This window comes from Hibiscus syriacus, unplaced genomic scaffold, assembly GCF_006381635.1.
Source record: "Hibiscus syriacus cultivar Baekdansim isolate YM2019G1 unplaced genomic scaffold, ASM638163v2 tig00111129_pilon, whole genome shotgun sequence".
Classification (NCBI taxonomy): Eukaryota; Viridiplantae; Streptophyta; class Magnoliopsida; order Malvales; family Malvaceae; genus Hibiscus; species Hibiscus syriacus.
The window spans coordinates 73,804-96,198 of NW_024062990.1; the positions used below are offsets into that span (position 1 = coordinate 73,804).

The 22,395-nt window shown below is 35.3% G+C and overlaps 1 long non-coding RNA gene and 1 pseudogene across 1 annotated transcript; both read right to left on the reverse strand.

The window, feature by feature from the left end:
- Positions 1–418: 418 nt before the first annotated feature.
- On the reverse strand, positions 419–3,423 carry LOC120154395 (annotated as a pseudogene).
- A 13,214-nt stretch (positions 3,424–16,637) lies between these two features.
- LOC120154428 lies at positions 16,638–18,161 on the reverse strand. The gene is made up of 3 exons (XR_005518880.1): positions 18,151–18,161; positions 17,930–18,022; positions 16,638–16,688 (listed from the first exon to the last, which is right to left on the reverse strand). It is a non-coding gene; the product is annotated as an uncharacterized LOC120154428 (long non-coding RNA).
- Positions 18,162–22,395: the final 4,234 nt, after the last annotated feature.

Consider the following 22,395-nt stretch of genomic DNA (forward strand, 5'->3'; position numbering starts at 1 on the left):
CAGGTTAAATGAAGTAATCTTATAGGCCATTGATTCATTCATCTGAACATCTGCATGCATAGTGATCTGGAGGACAACCATCCCAAGTTCAAATGCGAGTCATATGGCTCACCAACCCGCTGCCCAAACCATTCTTTTGCAGTTTGGGACAACCAGGTACTTCGATTTATATCTATTCAGATTCTCTAATGTTCATGTAGTGTTTGGAACTATCCAGGGGCTCGAGTAGGCCCAATTATTATTATTATGATTTATTTTGTCTTTTTCAACCCATCCTAACCAGTTGGTCCTAATTCATTACAAATTTATATAATTATTTTTATATATAAATAATAATATAGACTTAGCTAGATTTTTTTGAAAACCGGTTTCCCATCTTTTGCTGACTCTGTTGAAACTCAAATGTCAGCACTCATCTAGTGGAATGTAAACAACTAAACATCAACAACACATTACAGCCTTTTGATTTAAAAGCTAAAAATAGCCATTTTGGCTATCGATACAATACACTCCACAATGAACAGAACGACAATCCCACTCAACCATACACTTGCATCTTTTTTTTTTTACTTGAAACTAAAATAGGCCATTTTGGTTATTAATACATCTTCAACACCAAAACAGCCATATGAGCTAGCTAGCTAGGCCTTGGCACTTGTAAAAAACGCCGGTTAGGGTTCTATGTTCGGTGCTTTACATGATAATCAAACAAGGCAATATATATCCAACACTGTCAATGGAAACCAGCAGTAACAGCCTTGGCAGCAGGTACATCGGGTGGTGGAGAGGGGAGCAAGGTTAGTGCAAATATTCCACTAGCGGCTGCCGCAACTGCTCCCAGTACAAAAGCCGGCAGGTTTCCACCTCCAAATATTGCATCAAATGGTCCACTCCCCAATGAAACCAGTATCTGTAAAATTCATTTCACTCCAAAATCAACCCCAGCCCAATGTTGTACTTAATATTAGCATTGTTAAGAATGCAAGTATAACCTGCGGTATTACTATCGCCAGGTTCAGCACTCCCAAAGAAAGCCCTGTTTCAGAGCAAACGATAATCAGTTTTACTTTGAAAGGATGATCCAGCCATACCAACTTATTTTCAATGTGCCAGGAAAAATTTACCTTGACCTGCACCAGAGGAACTGGAAATATGGATGCCAATGCAAAAGGAATGCTGTAAGTTATCTGCAAAATTAAGATACGAAATAAAACCACTTGTAAAACACCAATTGTATATATGTAACACCTTTTTTTTGTTTTTTCAATTTTATTTATGGTTAAATTACATTTGAACCTTTAACATTTCAATTGCATATTAAGTATCATATTATTAAATGTATTATTTGTTATATTTAATATTAATATTTTAAAGAAAAAATTATGTAAAAGAATCTTCAAACCAGCTGTTTCAGCTATAGCCTGCCTCCACTGGTCACTTGCTTAACAAAAGAGGAATAGGAAGTAATGTGCAAAATTAAGAAGAAAACAGATATTGACAAGGGAATCGAAATCCATACTCCAAAACATATTTATTAACACCTTGTGATGTATTTTACATTAAGGAAGACCAAAACAAAGGAAGTTGAAAAAGAACCTAAAGAGACTAGAGTGACATTCTCTTTAAGTGATTTGAATAATATTTATATAAATTATTTTAAAAAATCAAATGTATTATCATGTAATCACATAAAAATATGGTGATATCTGTATTTTTTATACAAGTAAAGGCCCAAAAGTCTGATGACGTACAACCGCTTAGGGTTGTTGATTTGGATGCGTGGGGCAAGCCTACTGTGTCAGAGCTGCAGTTTTCGACTGGATTCCTAAGAATCTAGCCGTAAAACGACACCACTGGACCATATATCATCACTCATTCAAATCGAGCATTAAAAAACTATAGCCGTCTTGAACATTTAATCAAACACATGGTTTGCAAACTCCAGCGAAACGTAAAGAGATGATTCCAGACTGGGTTAATTAATATTGGTAACTAAAAAGATGTAATTAGAGAAAAAGATTGAACTTACAGCTAAGGGTATCCCCAGTGCAGCGAATAGAGATAATGCCCCGGCCTTGACTCCAGCTGGTGGCGGCAAAGGGACTATGACACCGTCCACGGTGATGAACCGGCGGCTTGACTCTGCAAATTTGGTTACCAAAACCGTCATGCCCAAGCAAAAAGCAAGCAAAAAATTGACAATCCCCCAAAGCTTATTAACGCCTCCAACCCCACGCGCCAGGAGCTCCACCCCGAGGGACGTGAAACCCAGCACCACGGAGTTCAACATGAGCCCCAACGCGCCTGCATGTACCCCACTATTGTAGAGCTTCAATACGAGGTTGTTTCCCACTGAATCACCACCGTACACCTCTCTCCCCATCCATCGGTGTCGAACAACAAGAAAGGGAACCATGCAATCCAATTCAGACACGTCACCGCCAGAAGAATCCACATGGGTCTTTTCAATTCTTTAAGCGCACCGAATATTTCCCCAAAGAATGGCACGGGGGCTGCCTCCGCTGCTGCTTCTTCAATCTCACGGTGGCCTGCGTTACCGGCATTTTCAGGTTCCGGTGACCAGGCTTTTCATGCACGCATGAGAGAGCGAAGTGAGGGTTAACAAGAGCAGGATTGAGAAAAAGAAACAGCTTTTGAGGTTTGCGCAGTAACGTCACAAGCTTTCGTGGTTGTGAAGGGAAAGATTTTGTGGAGATGGGTGTAGGAACCGGCGGCGAAGCCAAGTACGTTCCCGACCGCCATGAAAAACGAATAGAAGGCGTTCGCGGTCTGCGTTTTCTTCTGGTCATCCCCCGAAATATCAGCCAGTAAAGCTCTGCATGGACCTTGTAACATGTTGTTGGCCACGTCCAGGATCCAAAACCCTATCACGAACACCACGATGGCTCCCGACTTCGTCTGGGTGGACAAGGAATCCCCAAAGAGATGACCTAAGTCAGCAGCAAAGCCTATGAGGACCACCGCCATGGCCACCAGGGCAGCTCCGGCGGCTATGAAGGGCCTACGACGGCCGAAACGGGAGGTGCAACGGTCACTGTGGTAACCGACGATGGGTTGCACCAGCATCCCAGAGATGGGTCCACATAGCCAAATGAGAGAAGCCCATTTGTGAGGTATACCGAGGAGTTGAACATATGGGGTGAGGAGCGATAACTGCAAGGCCCACCCGAATTGGATACCGGCAGCAATGGAAGCCACAAAAATGCTCTTTTTGATCGAAAAAGGCTGTGAAGGAGATGAAAAGGGTTGATTTTGAAGCTGGAAAGAAGATTTCTTGCTGGGCTCACCACTCTCCATAGCTTTACCAGAAAGTTTGTGTTAGAAACTGGGATTTCAGCGATGGGAAACAAGTGAAATTGCATGGGAATTTATAAAAGAACGGTTGAAGATATAAACACAAGGGATCTTAATCCATTAATAATGAAGCTCTGAGTATGTAGTCAACGTGTAAAACGGCCTTAAAGGAAATTAAATTTCTCTTTGTCTTTTACTCGTTGTGTATTTATTAAGCCACGTAGTACATGAATCCTTATCTTCATTTTATACTGTGTAGGACTATCACTGCACTGCATAGACGTTAGACAAGTTCATAAAATTTACTCCACTCTGGTTAAGAAAAATTACTCTTCACTTGTAAATGAGAATCTATTTTTCACCTACGAACAGAAAAAAGAAATTCCATTTTTTTACCACAAGAAACGCTCTTAAAATCTAAAATTCTGACAAATTCAACTATAGCTTTTAATAAAATGGATTCCCACCTCACCTTTAATAAATATATGGGTCCATTAATATATCTCGTTACATTTTGAAGTAAGAATTTTAATTGATTATATTATTAAAAATTAGTAAATTTAAATACATAAGATAAATAACATATAATAGAACCTCTATAAATTAATTTTTTTAAAAATAATGATTTTTTTCGTTCTCGACTTGGACCCAATATCTAAATTAATAATTTCGATAAATACTAAGATGATAATTTTTTGAAAGACTAATGTATAAATTTATGGTCCCTCAGTATTATAAATTAATAATTCTTTAAAATTACAAGTATAAGTAAAATATGACTATATTGTTGTTTCCTGCTTAAAGTTTAAATCTAGTTGTATTTCATCTCTATCTTTCTTTATTACATACAAAAGTTTCAATGTAGCATTTTCATACTGTAACAAAAAATTGTAAAGAGTTATTGCCGCTATGATTGCTTCTTTTCGCGTAATTGATTGCAATATATTGTATTATATTCAGTTTCATCCTTAATAGGATTTTCAATTATAGTAACTATAATTTTTTTCTTCTAAATTTTGGACCTCTGAACATGTATCATTTTCATCCGTGTAATCCAAGCAGGTGATTGACATCCATTTTGTTGCAGTACTTAAGGCCATTAATTATCATATCAACTTCATGAATGCCTTCTTCAGTTCATTTTAATTCCTTGAGGCTACTTCATTATGCGAATGAGATTTCAAAAATATTTTTGAAAGTAACTTTTTACAACCCTTTTTAATCACTTTATAAAATAATCAAATTGGGCATAAGTAAATGGCTATACGAACTACTATAACAAATAGATATTGATGACATTAAAGAAGATGAGAGAGTAAAGAAGAAGATGATTAGAAGAATCTATGACATCATTTTGGTAGGTTTATTATTTCATAACACCGTTAATTATTTAATGATAGAATAAATAAGATATAAATAATTTAAAAGTTGAATGACTAAATTAAAAGTTTTAACTTTAATAACTAAAATAGAAATAGAAATAAAGTTAAAGGGTGAGATTTATAATTTATAAAATAATAGATTCATATAAATGACTAATAATACCCACCAGAAAGCAAAACTCGAGGCTCTTACTTATTTGTCCCCCCATTTTTAAAAGTAATAAATTCATATAAATGACTAATCATACCTAACAAAAAAACCAATATCAGGCTCTAATTCATATGTCCTAAAGGGTGAAATTCTAGTATTAAAACAAGAATGTTAATAAATTTATACAAAAAGGACTGAGATATATTTATATAAAAGGTACCATTTCTAATTTTATATCTTTTAAGATCGTGGATGAGTAAGAATAATAAATGACATCATTTTATTATTTATGCGAATAATATTCTTTATAAAATCAAATGTTATACGACATGGATGGATCATATTTTTCAAAAATAATATATATCCATCGTTCCATTTTAAGTTAAATATTTTATTTTGACGATTTAATATAATAAATAATTGTTATCATTAGATTATAATAATATAAAAATAATTTAATTAATGTTAATTTCACAAATATGGAATTGTTAATTATAATTTTACATTTCAAGTCTGCAATGTGATAACAAAAAATTATTTTTATTAATAAAATATAATTATAAAATCCCAATTTTTTGAAATTAAATGTTTATATTTCACCGTTAGATATTTATTTTTTACTGTGATATTTTAACCAACACGATACTGGCATAAATAATTCAAATCTCACGGTTTTTGCTTTTTTAAAAACTATTTTAGTAAAAGAAACCGGTGAGGAGTGGCACAGATTGAGGGGCAGTGCAGAGTGAGAGTGAGAGTCAGAGATTGACTTTTGGAAAAAGCAGGGACCTATGAATTACCCTTTATCCTCTTTGGTAAACATACCCTACTTTTAGCCTTCGTCTATGTTGATTAATGTTTTCAGTGCCTATGGATATCTTATCTTATACCTACATTTCACCATTCCCTTAAAAGAAAAAACACTAACATCTGTTGAAATATGGGTTTTGAGTATAAAAAAATAGCATAATTTAAGTGGGCCAGGTTTAAATTTTACCGGTCCACATTTCAGTTCATGCAATTTTAGAGTGAGGAAAGTTTTTTTTTATAAATTTAAAGTGTATATAAGATAATATTTGTTGAAAGACTTTCGATTATTTAACAATTAATACTTATATCTGTGACATATGTAGTTGAATATGAAATTTCAAGAAAAAAATTCTTAACCATTGAAGTCGTTTGGTTCGTGTTTACGAAAATTAATTTAAGATTATCATACACCATTACTATTAAACCAATATTTACTTTAAATATGTCAATGTAAACAAACAATGTTTTTCTACTACCACCAACACAATCAATCCAATCAATAACATTGTATTAATTGATAATGTATTCTAGATTTTTGTAATTTGGTTTCAACAATGAGATTGTTGATCATACATCTACGTGATCATTATTCTTCATAAGTCATCCATCAAGTAAACCTAAGACACATTAATAAATGAACTTGTTCGACCAACACACGATGATGTTATTTGTATCTAAGATATTTTCGATAATATTAGAGCAATCGATGACAACGAGCCTATTAAAAAGCGGTTAACATAGAAAATGTGTAATCGACGACTATCATGTTGTGAAACTCATTCCCATAGAAGTCATTGATAATACATTATATATAAATATATATATATATATTAGTTGTACTACTTTAATTTTATTTATCAATATTGTAATGTCATATTTCTATCACAACTATATTATTATTACTTTTAATTTTCATTCAACATAAATTTATTTGATAATTTTAAAGTAAAAAATTGTATTTACAAAAACATGATATTTTTTTTATAAATATTGTAATAATATTTTGATTTTGTAAAATTTAGAAAATTTAATCTAATTAACTAAAAAAATTACCTTTTCATCGTGGTTAGGACTTAAGAGGGTTTTATAAGGGCGAGGAAGATAGAGGGTCTGGGATGGATGAGAAAACATATTTTTATCTCCTGTGCTTTCATAAATTAATGTATGATGCCTAAATTTAAAATTATTGAAAGACGTGTTTGATCTCTCGTATTATTCACATCAATTAAGATAATTTCAAATCAAGTAATATAAAGATATCTCTAATTAAATATATTTTAAAAGAAACGAATTAAAGGGATATATTTTTTTGTGACAAAAATAAATACTATTTCTATTATAATTTTTAAAGAATATTATGCTCATAAATAATTTTAAAAACGATATATTTTAGATGATAAAGCTACAAGTGCCAAAGATCGAAGCCTTGGATCTTTGAGTACCAAGATCCATGCTCCACCATGTACTAAATTAAATACAATTACTTGTATTATTTCTCTCATCCTATTTCTTTACTTTCTTCTTACTTATTACTTTTCATGGGTATTTTATTTCATCCCAATATTGTCTTTTTTTAACTATTTTTTTTAAAATAGGGTCATTTAAATATCATTTCCTGGGTCTTTTTCCATTTGATTTAATAAATCATCATAACCAATAACCCAAAAATTCCATCAAGATTCATGAACCGTCATTGAACAACAACTAGTTAATACATAATTCGTAAAGCAAATGGACCTGAATTCACAGATAATCTGAAATCAAAAGATGACGAATTAAGTATCAGTTTAAACGGAGTTGATTTTGATGATTTTTCTGGGTTCTAGGTTTGCTAGTTTTGAAGAAGCTTGCTGATAGATCCACTTTTGCAGTTCATTCTTCAAATTATTCAACTAATATAGGATGGAGGGTGGTTCAGGTTTTTTGTCGGATTCTGTTTCTTTGTTTGTGGATAACTTACCAAACTCTATTTACTGGAAAGGGTTATGACAGATTGTGGGTCGTTATGGTGAGGTTCTGACTGTGTATCTTCTATCGAAGAGGAGTCGAGTAGGCTCTAGGTTTGGTTTCGTAAAAGTTGGCAATATGGTAGAAGCCGATAGAGTTAAGGAACGTTTGAATGGTCTTATGGTGTATGGTAGTCGCATCTCAGTGAGTTTTGCTAAGTATTCTTTGAAGGCCCCGAAGGATAAATGTGCGCAGTGTAAGTTGTCATGGAAAGGTAAAATTGCAAACCCTTTCGCAACTGGTATTTCTAAAACGAAGGAGGCTAGCCTAGCGTGTTCTTCCAGAAAGGAAGTTATGGGGCATGTGGATAAGGACGAAGTAAGAAAGTTAAAGAGATGTTTGGTGGGTGTTATGGCTGGTGTTTGTAGTGTTGGGAGTATTGTTGATAGATTACATAACTGGGGTTTAGGGTAAATTAAAGTTCAAAGACTTCGTGAGAACTCTTTTCTGCTCACCATCGAGGATGAAGATCTATTTATCATGCTTGAAGACCTTCGGTCGTCTTACTTGAAGGATATTTTCGTGGATGTTATGCTTTGGACAGAGTCTTTTTGCCAGAAGGAGAAAGTTGTTTGGTTAGAGATAGAGGGATTACCGTTGCATTGCTGGAATGCTGTCACTTTGAAAAGATTAGTTGGCTTGTGTGGTAGATTTGAGGCGTTTGGAGATAATGTTAGTCATCATTTAGATTGTGAGAAAGTTAATATGTTGATTTCTACTTCATCGGAAGCTCGGATTGATGAAGTTGTAGATGTAGTGGTGGAGAATATAAAAGTTTGATGTTCGTGTTCTTGAAGTTAGGATGGTGGAGCATTCATTAGGCAATTTGTTTAAATCTAAAATCCTGAAGAAAATAGAGATTGAGGTTGAGAATGATGGGGTTGAGGTTGGGGCTAATAATACAGGTGTTTCACCGGTTAAAGATGATCTGTTGGTGGCTTCTAAGTCGGGAAGTTCTTATGGCAAAGGGTCACCTTCTGGTGGCATCCCTTTTGATGTCGCGTGCTCTGGGGATAACCTTGGTTGCCGCAATAAGGTTAGTATTGGGAAGCCGATTGAGGTTGAGTGTAATGTCGAGGATGGTGGATAGAGTGTTGGCTTTCAAATTTCAGATCACTGCAATCACGTGGGGTTGCAAGGATTGGATATTGATGGGGTTGAGACTTTGGGTGTAGAGTCAAATGTGGCCAGTCCTATTTTAGACAAGATTTCAAAGTTGGAGGATAGAGTTTTGGTGGGTGCTTCTACTGTAGTTTCTCCAGAGATTGAGCTTCCTATAAGGATGGGATTAAAGAACGAAATTTTATTGGATTCTCATAGAGATTTTCTGGTAGATTCAGGGGGGAGGAGTGACGTTTAGTATTGGGTCCTGTTAACTCTTTGGAATTAGGCGACGTAAGTAAAATGAAGATATCTGAAAAAGAGAGTTTTGAGGGAGTCTTAGAAGATGTGTCATGTGTGCTAGAACTGTCCATTAGGAATAAAAAGAAGATGCATAAATTTGGTTCTATGTTGGATATCCAGGACTCAGTCCTATCGAAAGCTGAGAGAAGTCGAAGAGATCGAGCGTTGAAGAGTTCCAAGTTGAAGAAGTCTGATCTAGAATCTAGTGAATTATCAGGTAGATCTATTTCAGATTCGGACTTAAAGAAAAAGTGGGCTGCTGCGTATGCTGTAGCGGAGGAGACTTTGTCAGTAGCTAAGTTGCTTGGTATTAAGTTTGCTGGTTCTGATAAAAAGGTTCTCGAGGAGTTAGTGTCGCTAGAGTTGAGTTGACGATAGTGAGTGAGGTATAGGGCTTGCTAGGTTTTTGCATTTGTACTTTGAGGACTGTGTCGTAGTTTTTTTTGGAGGTCATGGAGTTGGTTTTTAGGGGTTATATGTGATTATATTTTGACGTGTAATGGGGGTTTAGGTCTCGGGAGAATTAAGTTTGTCTGAAGAGTGAAAGTCATTTAGCATCCTCCAAATGAGTGGCTCGTGCATTTACTTCAAAGGCTTATAATATGGTGCTTGTGGGTTTTCAGGTGGGTGTGCCATTTTTAAAACAATTGTGCGTGATGGGCGTTTTGTTTCCCATGCTTGTCTTTGTTAGCGATCGAACCATCTCGGAGCACTAGGACCCGAATCTGTCTTTTTGACAGCCTTTTAGACTTTGAACTGGCAAGTGGAAAGGTACGGTTGGACGTGCCCGCGAAACCATATGATAATGTAGAGGCTTGGAGATGAACATCTTAAGTTTTTTATTTTTAATTTGCGCTCTTATGTACTTCACTTCTAGTAAGTCTCATCGGTCTTCTAGCAATATCAGGCATATAATAGATTCTTTGACCGGCTTGGTCGAGCATTTCTTGAACGGCCACAATTAAAGGATTTAAAACTATAAAGGGGCTTTGGTTTTTGCGCCCCAGACATTGAGTTATGGTGGGCGTTTAAATAAAGGATTTAACAATATAATGGGGCTTTGGTTTTTGCTCTCCAGACTTAGAGTTTTGGTGGTTCTGCGCATTTTTTCTGTCCAACTAGTGGATGCTCCAATGTCTTGGAGGTGGTGTGTAGGGCACACATGGGTGTGGGTGCGTGTGCTATAGTGGATCGTAATGTGGATGGTTGTGTTCATTTTGAGGGACATTCGATCTTCGCTTTTGTTGATAACATGGGGCGCACGATTCCATATAGAGAGGCTTTTCTTCGGCAACCGAAATTTAATTTCAACAAAGGTCATTGGATAGTTCAATCTTCTAGAATTTTCTATGGCTATCCGCTCTGGAGCTATTGGAATCTGGATTTTGCTGTCTCTATTCGCGCTGATGTAGTCGACGAAGCCTCTACGATTGGAATTGATATGTGTTCTTAGTTGGTTGCAGTGTTTGCTTTGTTTGGTCGGTTGGATTATTTTTTGGAATTCTCTCTGTTTGCTTTTGTTGTCTTTGTAGGTTTGGCTTCCGCTATTGGTATGTTTGTTTGTATTATTCTCTTATGTAGCACTCTTTTCCTCCAATCAGTTTAGAGAAATTTTTAATGAGGCTCATATGTTGTTATTGTCTCTTGATTTTAATAAATTTTCATTCCTATAAAAAAATATCATTTCCTGGAATAGTTTGATAGGCATTTAGGGTAAACCCAATGCTTAGGGTCACTTAAAAAGCGAAATGTTTGTATAAAATAGTCAACGGCTGATATGGCATGCAACATATGGAATCTACGTCCTCAAAAACTGTCGGTGAAATAATTTTGCCGACATAAGGGTTGGCTTATGAGAACGTAAGCCCCCCTTCTCTATACCCGATAATAGGACACCAGTTGTTGATTAACTAATGTTGTTTCCTAATCCTTCAAACTTGAAAGCTGAGTTTGGTCGGCTTTAACGCGGTTTCCATATGCTGCTTTCTAATTTCTGGATTACACACGTAAACGCCTTCTGTTACTTGCATTACGGCCAAGGCCCCACCACCTTGACTGTTACTTTGACAAATCTTATTTGTGAACCCTAAAAATACATGTACGAATGGATGAACCAAGATGATGTCGGGATGCGGTCTCACCTTCAAAATTTTTAATTTTTTTTAATATTTTTATGAATTATTTAATTTCATATCTTTTAAAATTTTATAACTCCGTACCTCTTAAAAAAATTAATACAACTTCTTATGTTTGCATATTTGACATAAATTTTTAGGTATGTTCTTTTGTGTACGTCATGGGTAAACATATATTTTCATAATAACAGATTACAAATAGAGTAGTCACTATCATGTTGCTACATTATATTGGATTCAAATGGTATATAAAAGGTCCAGACATAATATCTTATAGTATTAAAGAGATGGATTTATAAAATTTTAAAAGATAAATTTAAATTTTTTAAGAGTTAAAATAAATTATTAATAAAATTATTAATAAAATTATAAATAAAATATTTAAATTATATAAAAAATTATTAATTTTTTAAAAAAGAAGCAGATTTTGTTGATCTCTGATGGGAGTGGTTATAGTGGCATATGTGGTTGGGTACAGTTGAGTTAGTTACTTTGACCGAATCCTTTGGAAAGTGAAAGGTTGGAGGTAGGTGGCCTCACAGCTGATTCAAAGATGACGTACGTGGCTTCTCATTACAGTTGCTCCATTATAACATTTTTGCCCCCATTAACTTTATCGGTTTAGTTATTTTGACTCTTAAACTTTTATTGTATTCCTTTTAATCCTTATACTTGTATTTTTTTTCAGATTGACCCAAATATAATGGAATAATAGCGTTATTTTATTATTATTATTAAAATATCGACATCGATTGTTTTATTAGTTTCAACCATCTCATTTAAAAAAGTCAAGGACTCCTTATCCTTGTATACATATTTTATACTTTTCAAGACATCCAAAAGATATATTTTACCAATTTTAATCGGTTAAGAATTTAGCACAAGACAAGAACATATGAAATAGCACTAATATTCATTCTAAACTATAAATATTAAATCAAGCTTTTGAAGTCTTTAATCCATCATCAGATTACTCTATTTTGAAGATCATTCACTTCTCTTTAAAAGCTTCAATTATCGTGTTCAACCATGAGTAGTCATAATTATCACATTAAATCTTCCAAATACTGGAATTAAAAAAAAAAATTGGATATAAGTTTGACGAATTGTTACCCCTTTCAATTGAATTCAAATATATCAAATGGGTACATGGGTTTTGAAGAATGAAATTCACGGATGAAAATCCCTTTCTCAATTCGTTAAAACCAATTCAAAATGTTTTATTCTCTCATTCATTCTCGATTCCCGTTTAATCACTGTCTTTTAAAACATTCGGTCCATTTCTATATATAATAGTGGAGTCTTTGTTTATTCGGATTATACGGTAAGTCTTTGTTCATTCTCCTTTTTCTTTCATTGTTACAGAACTTGATCTCGAACGAGGCTCAAGGGCACAAAAGAGAGTAGTGGGGAAACTTGTAATTCTGAGATTTTCCTCAGATGGGTTTTACAAGGCTTCCAGGACTCATCTGCATCGAGTGCAAGCGAGGAAAGTATTATTCCGAGTGATCGAGGGATGGAGAGAATTTTAGACGCCGAGAAATTGGCTAACTTCATGGGGAAGAAAAAGAGAAGCTTTTCAGAGTTATTGCTGTTTTCAATGATCTTTTAGGGGCTTAATGCATAGTTATAGCATAATCATACCAGCCATCTTACATTTTGCTTAGGTCATGAGTCGAATAGAGTGCTCTGCTCTGTGTGTGTGTATATATATATATAGTGGCAACAGAAATTTTTGGAACGTTTCATTTGAAGGATAGGTTAATGAAGAAAAGTTTACAAATATATATATCGAAACACCCCATCTTATAGAATCATTTTTTGTTTGTTTGTTTGGAAACCTAAGGGGAAGGGTGTGCTCTACTCTATAACCAGACACAGTCCATGACCACTTGAAATTTTTATCAACAGGAAACAGAATGAAAGAAAAGAACAGCTGAGGGATGCAATTTACATTTATATCAGTTAAGGAGCCGAGACAAACGGAAAGCTTCCCCTGCCCACCGTCTGCCAACCTTCTCTCCAAACAGCAAGCTGTTAGCTGCCGGTGTAGTCTATCGAGATATGATTTTAGGCAGCCTTGCACGTCTTTCATTTTGGGATTTGTTGACAATATCATTGCATTAACCGTGTCTGCCACAACATCTCTACGCGACTCTTGGAGAAGATATCCAAAGACGACTCCTGTGGGTTCATATGCCAGCAGGGCAATGCAGTCCTAACAAGAAAACCAAATCAATTTAGCTTCGGGTGCCAGCCCAATACACAAGGATCTGGTTCTAATTTTCTCAGGTGAAAGAGACATTAGATCAAACTAAGGACAGGAATTAAAGCATACCAGAAAGCTGTAAAAACCAGATAAGCAAGTTACTCTGCATCTATGTATGTGTCGAATATGGGTATGAGTCAAATGCGGGAATGTTCAATTTTTTGAATATGTTCAAGTATATGTCGAACAAGAGTTTTTCAAGAAAAAACAGGAGTCGAAGCTAAAGCAACTCCAAATTGCCCCATCATGACATACACTAATGCTCAGAAATAAATGCAAGAAACTAGGCATGCACACCAGACCAATTGCTTGTCAAAATTGCCTAAAAACGAGTACACTACAACAGGAAAAGACAAGTCTTGAATCTTAGTTCTTCAAACAATGCACAAAATGAAAAGCAAATCACATCAGCTTGTACTTGCAGTTAGGTGAACTAAAACATGTCCAGCTGTGTTAACATAAGCTAAAGTAAAGCCACATCCCCAATAATCTAATACTTCTAGAAGAAAGATCAATGGTCCAGATAGAAAGTTTTAAGAAAAGAATTCTCCTATGATTACCATCACTAAAGCATCAAATAAATTTTCTTCGGGCAACCCCAAAAATTTAGCTAATTCAATCCTTCCCTGCTTGACAGCGTCTTCCAGTGCTCCAACCTACAAACAAATGTGCCATCTTTTTCGTCCACATCAGTAGAACAAAGAATAAACTAATGATAAACTGTTGTTCAGGAATCAATGTCCAAAGGTTATGCTATCATTGATTTACAATAGGCCTGCAACTTCAGGCTTCTTTGTGAAACCAGATCAAGAACGCAACTTCAGGCCTGCTCTTCAATTGTTGTCGGCATGATAAGAACTTTTAATGTATTGACTTTAATAGAATGATTTCATTTTTGTTCGGGGTGTTATTTAGAATAACAAAACTATTTAATTATGGAATTTCTTGTAGCTTTCATTCAGAATATGTCTCCTAACCTATCGAAAACTTGAATATGTACCTAAATCAAATAGATGACAATGTACAACCAATAAACCCTTTCCATCAGATTTTAAGAACCTGAGGGATCTGTGTTTTCCAGTAATCAGTTTTTATTTTATCTTATTGTAAAAATAAAAGATAAATAAACTAGAAAGAGGATAGAATATGTACCCGTATCAATTCAACAAATTTTTGGCAGTGCAGCAGAAAGCAGACGGCTGATTTGTCGTCCTGTATGTAACGAGTAAGTTGACAGAAATTATGCCTCAATCCAGAAAAATCAACTATATCAAGTAAATGGAACGATGACCACGCAAAAATAAAATCTTGTCTCAGCACAACTAAATCCACTCCACAACATTACTCTTACCATTTAAAACTTAAGCAGGATTGAAAACAATCACAGAATTAGTAGCAAGATACAAGACAATGTAAATCACAAATGTTGTGACTAATATCCAGGCAACCTTAAAGGCTTGAGGAGAGAACTTGGAAATTTTAATGTGATCCCATTGAAAGTATAATAATATGCAATTCTTCCCTCTTTTTTGTTCTAGGGATAGAATGCCATGGACATTAACATGTTTAGCTGTATTCCAGCGTAAAACTGTCAGAGTTTACACATCCCTTAATAGCAAATAAGCCTGTTCCAATTCCATACCAACATAGAAGTGTTTTCTAAATTTTTCCTCAATAGACCCATTCATTCACATCAGTGTATAATGTATTGCCACAACAGATGTACAAAGAGAGGGAGGGAGAACGAGAGAGAATGAATGAAAAGAATAATTAATGTAGGGGCAATGCCAAGGTGGGACGGGAAACGGGAATTTGCAAGTGCAGGATTGACCCTAGCCTTGCTGGAATCTAGTTCTAAGCCCCAGGTCTAGAATGCATGTCAGACCTGATATCAACAAGTGAAGCCCATCTTATTGAACAGCTTATAAACTCCATGCAGGTCACCTCAAGGTCCCCATGAACATTAGATTCGATAAGAAAACGAAGAATAAGCTGAAGCCAAAATTGATAGAACCTTAATGGAAAGAACTTAGAGAGAGAGAGAGATGCCTTAATAGAACAAAAGATTTTTTCCTAGAATAATGTTAAAAGGAAAACATACACGCTTCCAACGCGTACTAATTAACAAACATAATTCAGTCCACTAAAGACGGTTAATTATATAGTATATAACAATAGTGGACAAATCGTGTATACACCTGAACAATCTGAGGATACCAATCTTGGAGTCTGTTCATAGCTGCTCAATCTCACCATTCCTGATTAGCTTCATTGGCAAGAAAAATAAAAATCTTCAATTTAACCAGAACAGCAACAATAACAAGAATAGCTCAAAGAAATAGGAAAGTATACAAGGAAGCTTAAAAAAGTTTTTCCATGTAATGGAAAGAAAATGTGAATCAAGGGAATAGCCCCTCAAGAGAGAAAAAAAGCATAACTAATAATGGTAATATAAAATGTGAATCGTCAAACCATACCTGCCTACTGTCTTTCTCTGATTTAAATCATACTGATATCCTCATCCTCAAAATCATTTTCTTAAGCTATACAGATAGGAGGATAGGCTTTTACAGTTACTAGCCAAATCAAATGAATTGAGTGTATCTTCATAGCCATAATAGCAAGTACGCACGAACAAGTCGTTTGAACAAGATTATATATACATATACCATATTATACAACTTATTACGTCTAGTGTGATAGAGCAATAAGTTCTCTGGTTGATGATGTAAAATGAGGCAGAAGATAGACCATTATTAAGAACAAACAAGATGCAATTAATATTATCACCATCGCCTAGATCTAGATGACAAGTTTCTATTTTGCAGCAATAGTTACATTATCAGAACAGCCTAGAATGCTTATTTAACACAACATCAAATCATCCATAGGTAACTGCATTGGACATGCATGTAAAACAAAAGAACAGAAAATACATAGCAGCAGAAGGGAAAAAATATACCCATAACTAGTTTTTGGAGGCAGAAATATATTTTCAATAGTCCTCTGCTGCTTCAACCTTTCTTGAGCTTAATATTCCTGATATATGGCATCAAAGATAATCAAAGAAACATATAAGAAACCGCTTAAAATGACAGACTGAGGGGACCATAGTTTACTAAGATTAAGAATACCATATACATAGGCAGAAAAAGGAAGCATAACTTGCCTTCAGATCAAAAGCAAACTTCTTTTGCCCAAAGTTGACATAAACCCTGCACATTTTGAAATATAAAAAAACTCATTAGAACAACTTGAAATCATTACCACTTCAGCAACAACAACTGGCATGGTGATGAACTATGTAATAAATATCCATGCAATGCAAGTAGTAAGGAAAAGTCGAGTATAAGATGTCATAATTAATTTTAGGTGCTTTTAACAACAAAGGCAGCACACCATCACCAGAAAGGGCACCTACTAGCACTACTGAATGAGAAATTTTGTTTTGATTTTCAAATAACAGAATCACTATAAGCATCATTTACAGATAAAAGTCAACCATAACACATCTTCCACTTTTGCATTAACCACAAATTTCCCCTCCAAGATATAACCTAATATAACATTCCCAAGCCATGTTTTTTGGAAATATACATGCCATATTAACGGAGTAGGACTAAGAATCACCTCAACAGCCACCGGATGAGGACAATATTGTGTTATATTTGATTTAAACATAGTGCACCAATTGCCCAAGGATAGGGCTGTAAACTAGCTTAGCAGTCTGGCAACAACCTGCATTTCAGCTTGATAATTTAATTTATTAAGTGCTCAAGCCGCATTTAATCTCTCAGATCTGAAATTTTATCTCGTCCAACTTAAAGCCATATAAACTGACTCTGGCACATGTTTTTTGGAAATATACATGCCATTATTAACGGAGTAGGACTAAGAATCCACCTCAACAGCCACCGGACTGAGGACATATTGTGTATATTTGATTTAAACATAGTGCACCATTGCCCAAGGATAGGGCTGTAAACTAGCTTAGCAGTCTGGCAACAACCTGCTCCATTTCAGCTTGATAATTTATAATTTATTAAGTTGCTCAAGCCGCATTTAAGCTCTGCTCAGATCTGAAAATTTTATCTCGTCCAACTTAAAGCCATATAAACTGACTCTGGCACTGTCACTATCATGAAGTAAGTTTTAATAACCTCAGGCAATATTAGCTTATTTTACCCTTTTAAAGTAATTTTACAAGGCCAACCAAACAATATGTTGGAAAATGCCAGGAATAAAGGTGTCATGCTAACCCCTCGCTTCTCATTCATTATAGACAAACCTCAATGTATCACTTAAATGCAACTGAAGAGGAAGGAATAGAGAGAAATGGTGTATATCCATTATTCCTATATTTCACCAAATGCAAATATGGGTGCCTTACTGCCTTTATAACAACACATAAATGAGAGTATTCACATAAATACACTATAAAAGAAGGTAAACATACTCCTCATTTTGGCTGTGAACAGCAATGGTGGGAAACAAGCAACAGTTCATTTCCTTTTCCTTTCTAAAAGTTCCTACTATTGCCCCATTTTTGCTGGCATCAACACATGAGCACACAGAATCATGAGAATCTTCAGAAATGAACAGAACTTCACATGTAAGCAGCATAGAATTTTGATCCACAAGTGCTCCTAAATACAGTGCATGATAAACTGCACTTACGTGAAAAAAAAAAGCAGTGTACCATCCCTATTTTGTAGCCAATTCGCCCTACCCTCTGTTCCCAGTACAATTCTAAATTATCCACTTCATTATTCAACTGTAGCTAAACATCCACTATCTCACTCAAGACATCATCAATGAGATATGCCTCGAATAGATCATCTAGTCTCTTCTTTAAATCTACTTCAGTCAATTTTTGTTCCCTACACAGTCTTTGAAACCACTCATCTAATCGTATACCAACCATCTGAAGTCTATTAGGGACACTTCCATACGATTCACTCTAGAGTTTTGCCACTTCATGTTCACACGCCTCTTCTAGCAACTGTGACACCCGAAAATTCTTGAGCATTATTAAGTTTTAATTTAATTACTTTTAAGGGACAAATTTTTTAGATTGTAAATATTTCAGGATAATTCTCGAATATTCAAAAAGTTCAGGGACTCAACTTGTATTTTCCCTTTTTGTTACGCAAAAAAAAAGAATGAATAGTGTGGGCGATGGGTTTCAAACCCAAACCAAAGAGAATAGAGAACCATGCCCTAGCCACTAGTCTAGGGCACTACTTGGGTAATAAAATAATAAAAATATCTATAGTAGTTGTGGGGATGAGATTAATTTGGTTATTACTTACCCACCCCCGATTTGGAGAACAAAAATCTTAAAACCCCCAAAACCCACACTCTCATCCATGCTACCTCCGATCAGCCACCTCAGTCAGCGGTAGAGTGCACCACCACGCTATCGTGTCGGCAGCAACCGTCGACCTCAACTAGACCGTCAAACCCCCCAAGTCTGCCGTCGTCCATCGCGAAGGAGAAGAAAATCGTTCGGTCCCTCAATCATTGTTCATCGCCATCGCTCGTCAATGGGAGTCACTGTAGCACCCATCCGACGTGCCTGGTCATCCCGGTCACACCCAGCTAGTCACTCGTCGAGTGGTCGTGCAAACCCATTTTTCTCCCCTCGATTTTTTATCTTTTTCGGCCATTCCAGTCGGTGAGCTTAAAGCCATCGTAGTTGTACTCCTAGGAGGTTCCGACCGAAACTGACCGACCTATCATCCACCGTCGCTGTTTCGTTCATCCGCCGTGGGTAAACTTATCGTCACTGTTAATTGATTATTTTGATGTGTTTTGGTAGGATTTTTTTATTTGAGTTTGATGGATTTTGGTAGTGGACACATATGGAGTAATCGGCCGACCAAAAATGCCTTTGTCGCCGCCGCACGCGCCGGTAGTGCGTGTAGGATACATCATCGTCCAGGAGTCTTCTGGAATGATCCAATCAGACCGAACTGATTCAAGCTGAGTCAACTCGTTTAGTCAACTCAGACAGAGTCAACTCAGACAGAGTCAACTCGTTGAGTCAACTTAGACAGAGTCAACCCGTTGACTTTGACTGATCATTGACATGACCGTTGACTTTGACCAGAGTTGATTGTTAACTTTCACCGTTGACTTTGACTTTGACCAAAAATCAATTTTTTTAAAAGTCATATTTTATGTTTTTCGACTTCCTGAGTCCGAATACGAAGTTTGTTTTACTAAATTCGAACTCGGTAAGCTATTTTTTTGACATTTTATCTCCTGATTCAATACAAATTTTTACGTTTAAGTTCCGTCTCTAGTGTAATTGGTTTTGCCATGTATTCGAGACATTATGGGACGTGTAATTAAAGTTTGAGGGCAATCAAATGGAATATATTTGGTTAACTATTATGGCTAAAAAGTTGAGGTAATACATTACTACCTTATGTATGCTTTATGGAACATGTTGGCATTGGTTAATGCATAGCTGTATATGCTTGGTTACATGAGTGTAATTAATATATTTCTAAACTTGTTCCAAATGCGATGAAAAGTAATTAAACTAAATAAGATTCATATTACACATATAAGACACTAGAAGGATGCTAAGAAATAATTTCAGGTTCAGTGATTAACCGATAAAGCAATCAACCTCAGAATCTTTAAATTCTAATTATTTTTTTTTAAAAGTTTTAATACCGGAATCATCGGGTTAAGAAATTATGAAATTACCCTATGAGGTAAAAATGATCGAAACTGACCCTGATAGTGAAAGTACCCTGAGAATTCGTATTTAATCCGACAAACTACTGATTCACTTGTTAAATTCCTGATCTGTTTGAAAAGTCGCTGATAATCAGAGCCTAACATCTGAGAAGGTACAAGACATAGAATTATTGATTTATCAGCAAACTACTAAATACTAAAACATCGGGAGAATTATTTATGTTTGAATTGTTCAGAAAATTGAATTAAGTGGAAAGACTGGATTGAAAAAAATGACTAAAATATCCCTAAAGTGTAAAATAACCCAAAGTACTTCCAAGCCCTGGAATGATTAAATACCGCAAGCTCTGAAACGAATAAATCAACTTAAATACCAAATGACCTAAATTTCTATTTCCTGAGCGAACACCCGAAGGCTAAATTACCAAAAGTACTTTACACGTCTGAATTTCTCAAAATGACTATATTATATGACAAAGTTGAACTGAATAGAAGAATTGTACGTATTTGAATCGTTGAAACGATCGAATTACTCTTGAAACTCCGAAATGACTAGAATAAACTTGAATACTAAATGACCTAAGTACCTTCTATGACCTAGAATTAAGTGGATTACTTGGATAAGTTGAAATGCTAATGAACTAATATGTTGTATCGTTCATAAGGGTTAAGAACCTCGAATTAAGCATGTCGACATTTCTTGATATTGTTGCAATACAAAAATGAAATAAATACCATTAGACTACCTGTTCATCTCCCTAAGATCCATTCAACGATGATTCTGAAGGTGATCTGTTCAACTAGAATAATCGATATTAAAAAGTGAATAATGGTGAAGTACCTCGGTCTAAATAATTGGTAAGTATCGCAGTGTTGGGGTTGAATAGTTTAATTGGACTCAAAATCCTGATAATTCGATATAAATCCTAAATAATATAAATTTTTTGTTTCACTCTCATTGAGTTAAATTACTAAGAATTCTTCAAGAAACCAAAATGTCTAAAATCCCTCTGATTGCATGAATAATGGAATCACTCCTATCATACCTGAATCTCAAGTAACTCTGATGTAAAAGATCTGAATACCTTCTTGATTACTTAGTGCCTCCGAAAAATATCTGAATACTATATGACTTGATAATCTTCCCGAATGACCGATGAATCTGTTAGCTATCAAACCCCCTTTTATAGGGATATTATTTGAGATCCTATCAATTTACAAAAGTTTCGTGGTTCCATACCTGATAAATATCAAGTACCTCCGAAATAATGGATCCTCTAGTGTGTTCATATGCGCTATATGATTGTTTTATCTGTTCTAAAATATGATTATCGAAGTTACTGATTTATTGTATCTTTTAACTATTCGATATTTTGATTTACTTATGTATTGATTTACTACTTATGAACTATGGCTACATGGTATAGTGCTCACTGGTACATGTTTTCACTGGAAAATATAACGTTCCTAATTTATGGATCATGAATCTACTTTACTGTATGAACCAATTATTGGGATATGTCTGAGTAGGATTTTGGAGTAGAGGTTCAGCTATGATCAAGCTGTAATTCCTTACGGACCTAAGGTATCTTTGGGTAGGCTCTAAGGCCCCAAGGCACTCCTTTATCCTACTGGATCATGATTTGATATTAAAGTTACTACTCAATCTGATTTCTACTGGATACTGTATGGGTAGGAGTCTGGAGTACAAAGGTTCAGCTCTGATCAAGGTGGTAAATCCTTACGGATATAAGGAGGCCCTTGGGTAGGCCCATAAGCCCCAAGGTACTCCCTTAGGGTGGCACCTTTGTTGTTTCTTCAGGGTAAGTACTTATAGATGCAGTGTGGGGAACTGTATATGGTGTTCGATTAGGGGTATTACAGTGGTTTTAAAATATGTTTTAAACTATTAATGTTTTTAAAGGATCTGTATACTTTTCTCTGTTTTGTTGGAACATACTAGAATCTCCAATTTAATCTTCTAAAAGTCTCTCTGAATACTTTCATCAGACCGTAAATCCCTGTTTGTAACTGAAGACTTAGCTAATGAAATCTGAAATCATCGATAAAATCTGCTGATGTCTGTCCCACTAAGGAAATCTATGCTTTACTATATACCTGTTTCATCTGGTAATTTTGTATTACTGATCTTTCCAAAGCTCACTCTGTTACTTACCATTTCAAGTTAAAGAGTTTGATTTAGTGCTT